Genomic DNA, 6,233 nt, shown 5'->3' with positions numbered 1-6,233 from the left:
AGGTGGAGATACTTTTTATTGAGAAATGTTGAACTCTCACTTGCTGTTGGCTTACATACAAAGACCCCCCCAAAGAGCCTGTGCAAAGGGTATAATTTCCTGAGGTAAGACAGCAGTTCACACCAATTCTGCTTTATTATTCCAAAGGTGAGAAGTATGTACTTTAATTTGATCCAGAGAGAGCAGGAGGATATTAGTTACACAGGTTTTATTGTTGTTCAATGAAAATGACAGAACAGAGTGTGCGATAGTCACATTCACACCTGTTTTCGTGAGACGCAAGATAATTAGTTTAATGTGAGAACCTGCTTCAGAGTAAACTTTCTGAATAAACTTCTAACACAGTTGGTTATTATTATAGTCTTCAATGAATAACAACTCTATAGTTGAACTCTTTGGATATTATCATACTATAAAAAAGGAAATGTTATGCTTGGCACAAGCCTGTTGTCTTAAATATAGGCATGTATATATAATTTAATAAGATGGAACTCTGTCAAATTGTCATATTGTTAAATTATTGTCAAATAATTTTATTATTATTATTTGGTTTGGTGTATGAGGTTATGCAATATTTTCAAAATGTTATAATATATCAATATATGTACTGTATCATCCAAAATGCGGTATTTCAGGACTGATCAATCTCAAAAGAGATTTTAAAAGTCAAATAGGATCAAAACTGTAATTCAATAGTGCAATAACATAACACTGCATGAAGTACAGTACAGCTGAGTGTGTAGAGTGAAAGTTCACTTTCTTTTTTATTAGATTGTTTATAACAAGAGCGTGAGGTTTCCAGTGAATTCCTGAATGTCAGTTTCATTCAAGCAGTCCTGAGTTAAAGCAGAGATCAGTAATCAGCCTGAGGCCTGACATCAAGTCATCCACAACTAGCAACTATTTTTCACAGATCGTATGAAACTTACGTCAACGACAAATCTCAACTAGAGCTGGCGAAGAACAGATAATGACCAAAAGACCCATTAATGCCCCACACTGAACAAACAGTTGTAAAAAATATTTCACTGAGCGATTGCTTCACTGAGAGAGATAAATGAGCAGCCACCCCGCTGAGAACACTGAAAGCTGTTTATGTTGCTTGTTGTTCTGGGCCTTGAGCTCATTTGTGCTCTTGACACTAAAACCGGATGAGACCACGGAGATCAGATACTTTATGATAGATGTATTCAGAAGAACACACTGCTTCATGCGTGACCTGCTTAATCAGATCAAAGGCGATCATGTGGCTACCGATAACAGAACCGCATCATATGGAGATGCATTGGAAGGGTTCTGTAAGCAAAACACACACGATGTTTACAATAAATGTGAAAAGGACACTTCTACATTGCTAGCAGCCAGAATGAGACGTAGCAAACACAACTGCTTACTAATTTCTCAAATGGGAAACTTGTAGCAGGGAGTTTAGCAGAACTGAAAAGAGAAAGCAGCTGTACGGATTAAAAGCCAAGCACACACTACTTTTCACCATTCTTTGTAGGAGTTTGTAGAAGCTTTCTACTGGTTACAATGATGTACCTTTAGCAGACTCTTTTATCCAAAGCGACTTACAAATGAGGAATACAAGCGATTCATCTTAAAGAGGCAATAACTCAAGTACTTCTAGCAACACAACGTTCTGAACAACCTCCAGAATAGTACAAGCTAGAACAGAGAGGGATTAAGAAATGGTGAAAGCATTTTTTTTTTTTCCTCCCTCTTTCGCTCTCTTTTTCTCAGCAGGATGCAGTTAAGTGCTCAGGGAAGAGATTTTAGTTGTTTCTTGAATCTTGTGAGGGATTCGGCTGTCCAGATAGGGTTAGGAAGGTCATTCCACCAACAAGGAACAGTGACCGGAAATGTTCTGGAATGTGAATTTGTAGAAAAGGCTTTGTACAGGTTAAAACAGCAAAATCTGCAACAAAACAGACAAATTGACCGTCCAACCAACTGACCATTTAAAATGTAAAATTTAATCTTGTAAATATGGAGAATTTAAAGTGGCTTAATGGACTTACAAGCACAGAAAAAAATAAAAATCAACTCTAAAAGGAATGTACTGATCAGAGACAAAGAGCTCCAGATTGTGGCCAACATGAAAATGAATGGAGATGACAGTTGCCAGAAAGATTTTTTCAAGATTTTTAGAGAAACTATTTAAATTTCATTCTGTTCCTCAAATAAAGCAATTGCATGGCTTCAGTAGAAAATGGAGTGCATATATCATAATACATGCATTATGATGCTTTTTTTGTCCATCACAGCCCCTAGTCACCATTCACTTTGACTTTATTCAGCATTCCACACAACAAAGAATGTGATCCAATTACTTTAAACATTCAAAAGGTGATAAATTTCACTCTTGCAGTGTGCGTTTAGCATTAGCAATGTTCCTCGGCCTAAGGCTTGGTTTGTTTTGATTGCTGTGTGTGTGCAAAGGAGAGGAAGGTTATGATTTCACCCTGAACGGCAAGAGGTCAGGAGAGATGTGTATTTGTTTTGCTTTGTATGTGAAGTCTGGGGATGTTATTAATCACAGCTGTTTTTACTTTATTGGAGTTGGTGCTATTCATCATGATCGGCCACTGAAAGTTACCTGTTGAGAGTGATTAATTCGGAAAGCAGTCACCGGAAGACGAATGAAACCACTCTACAACTCTTGTTATTTCAACAGAAGTGAGTGAAAACATATTAGTACCTTCAGTTATGGAGATTTAGTGTGTTTAATCGTGAAAAAAAATGAACCACTCGAGGTGTTTAAGGACAGATTACATTTAAAGTGTAAACTAATTCAGGTTGGAAATTTTGTAGTATTGCAGCAGTTGATGAAATCCAAATTTAGACCAAAGTCTATACACACAAAGCACAAAATCAGCTAGGATTTCCATGAAAAATGTTTAAGCCTCCCAGCCAAACACTTGTCTTTATTCCATACGTGAAATTGAGAGGAAGTTTAGACGCCTTTCAAGGCTCACAAAAATATCTGAGGGGCAACATCGTGTATCAGACCTCCAAGCTCTCCTGACCTTTGCCTCTGTATGCCAGGGTTTCTAAAAACACCAATGCTCAGGGATTTCACATGCTCATAAGAGGGCCTCAGAGCAGAAGCTTGTTTTCCTGAGAGTGTGATGGTCTTTAAAGAGCTTTGTGTTGGTCTAAAGGTGTGAAGGATAATAAAGCAGGGCTTACAGCTTGCTTAGTAGGGCGGCAACCTTTATAGCAGCATTACAAATTGGACCTGCATTACTGTGTGCTCAGATAGAAACACTTCACTAAGCCCAGCTGAGTCAATAGCGTCAGGGCGGGAAATCCAGCTACCTGATAGAGGTCAGACAGGAAGTACTGCAGAGATGACCAGCAGGGCACACTAATACATTTATTTATCCAAAGTCCTTCACAGACTACGAGTCAGATTTATTAAATGTTTATACATCTTATACATTTCTAAATCTTTTGTAACATTATACATTACTGTTCAAAAGTTTGGGGTCAGTTTTTATTTTTATTTTTTATTCATAGAAAACCGTTATTTTAAATAGTAATAATATTTTACAATATTACTGTTTTTACAGTATTTTTATCAAATAAATGCAGCCTTGATGAGCATAAGAGACTTCTTTAAAAAATATTAAAATCTTACTGATCCCAAACATTTGAATGGCATTATTTTTAAATAAAAACAAAATATTTCTAAAAATTTATTTTTTTTATTATTTTTTAAATGATTCTAATAATAGACAACATTCAGCTTTACATATTTTATTGATTAATTAAATATTTAATTACATTTAAATATATTTGTATATATTTTTACTGCATTTCAACAGAGAACTTACAATGAAAAAATTAATTGTAGTAAAGTTAGACTTAGACTAAATCTAGATCTGTGTGTTCTCACTCTATTGATCTCCTGACACTCTAAACAGGAGTAGATCATGGGGAAAAAGACCAGCTGACAGAATAATATATTCTCAGCATAAAGGGCCCCACACATTGTATACACTACCTTAAGCAAGCAAAAGTAAATCTAGTGTTGGATGGGGGAACAGTGTGCCACATATATTTTTCTCTGGCCCCATGGGATCAGTAAAGATTGCAGTCAGTGTTTGGTCTTATCTGATAGAGACTGATGGATTTCAGTTCTCGGTCCAGTTTTACTTGCAAATTCCATCAGCATTATTTTTTTTCTTTGTGAAAGTCCAGAGAATAAAATAGATGAACTGTTACTCACATTACTGCATTTGCACAATGTAGAATTGTCTGAAAGCTCACAATAAAAATGACTAGATTTGCATTTCTTACAGTTGTTAAAACTATACTCAGCTTCAGGGAACCAGAGTCATTTGAAGTTGATTAACTAGCTGTGAGCAGCAAACCCAAACCCGGACTCTTTGGAAAAAATAGTACAGGAATAGAATGATTGCACAAATAAAGCAAAGACACAGCCAATTGCCATATTAACCTACTTCCAAGAAAATACAATTTACCTCCTCTCATTTTTCAAGATGAAAAAATGTGTTTTGTGAATACGAGCCATGCTTACAATAGAATATTAGCCCTTTTGGCACATTCCCAAAGAAATGCGTACGTTCCTGTACGGTTCTAGATGAAAAATGTATTCGAAGCCTGTGACAAAACATCTGGTCCTCACATATGAGTTGTAATCTGTAGTGTTTGGAAACCCAATAGAAAATTTGTCCCCAACTTCCAACCTCTCATTGACATGAACAGGATCTTTTCTATCAGATTCAGCTGAACAGACTCGTTACATTTTTTCTCTGAGAATGTCTTTACTGTCCAGTGCCTTGGAGGCCTGAGTGCTGTCAATGGGGAGAATGAAGGGTGGCGACTATATTCTGAACAGATTATATGATACATACAGTACAGTATGAAGACTTCGGTGCCCTGAAGGCCTTAGATCGGTCAATGAACAACTATATACAGCACTTCTCGGGGGTTTCCATTTCCTCCCGAAACAACATGCCACATCCGACCCCTTGTCATTCTAGTCGTCAAATGAACCATGCAGTGGAAAACTGGTTAAAAAAAAAAAAAAAAAAAACTAAATAAATATATATATTAAGATTTTAAAATAAGCAAGCAGTTTTTTATTTAATCATAAAAATACATTTGCTTTAATATTATAATAACACTACACATTCTACTAAATTCTAAAACCACACTAGCAAAAAAAATTGAAGTTCCTTAAAGAATTTTAAAGGGATAGTTCAACAAAAAAATGAAAATTCTGTCAATTACTCACCCTCATGTCATTCCAAACCTGAGATATTTTTGACTAAATCTGAGAGCTTTCTGACCCCGCATAGACAAAAATGTAACTACCACGTTCAAGGCCTAGAAAGGTATAAGGACATTGTTAATTATTGAATAAAGTTGTTATTTTTGTTTTCTTTGCAAACAACAGTATTCTCGTAGCTTAATAACATTATGGTTGAATCACTGATGTCACATGGACTATTTTAACAATGTCCTTACTACTTTTCTGGGCCTTGGACGGGGTAGTCACATTGCTGTCAGGGTCAGAAAGCTCTCGGATTCAGTGTTAATTTTGATAGCAAATTTTGATTTAGTTTTAGTCATAGCCTTTTGACTAAAATGCCATTTAGTTTTAGTCATATTTTAGTCATCTGAATTGTTTTTAGTTTTAGTCTAGTTTTACTCGACTAAATATCATAAGATTTTAGTCGACTAAATCTACAGTAAATTTAGTCGGCTAAAATCTAATGGGTTTAGTTACAGTGTAATGCATTTATTAAGCATTTCTCCAAAATTTCCAAACTCATTAAATAGTTTTGATATTAAGGTTTTATCATGATAGACACCAATTTAACTGCCGTGATACACAACATGCCTTTATGTTAAAATTAAATAAAACCACTTCTCATAAAGAACAAGAACATGGTCTTCTTATTAATGAAATACCAATGGTTATATAGGCTAATTATGCATTCTTTATAGCAACTTGTTTACCATATTCTTCATTCTTTCAAGCAGACATATTTATTTCTATAAATAAATTAAGATTAATCTTTAGGGCTACTAAAGTTTTTCAGTCAAGAGCAGTGAGTGACTTTCTGTCTTTCTGTTGTTGCTTGATTAACATCAATGACTCGGACAATAGCAACTAAATTAGGCTGCTGTCCCTTTAAAACCAGATACACAGCTGCAACGGATGCAATGTAGTGATACACGTTCTCCCTACTGTTTAC

This window comes from Sinocyclocheilus rhinocerous, unplaced genomic scaffold (genome assembly GCF_001515625.1).
Source record: "Sinocyclocheilus rhinocerous isolate Xijiao unplaced genomic scaffold, SAMN03320098_v1.1 scaffold503, whole genome shotgun sequence".
In the NCBI taxonomy this organism is placed as follows: domain Eukaryota; kingdom Metazoa; phylum Chordata; class Actinopteri; order Cypriniformes; family Cyprinidae; genus Sinocyclocheilus; species Sinocyclocheilus rhinocerous.
Note: the sequence above shows the minus strand (reverse complement) of the source record.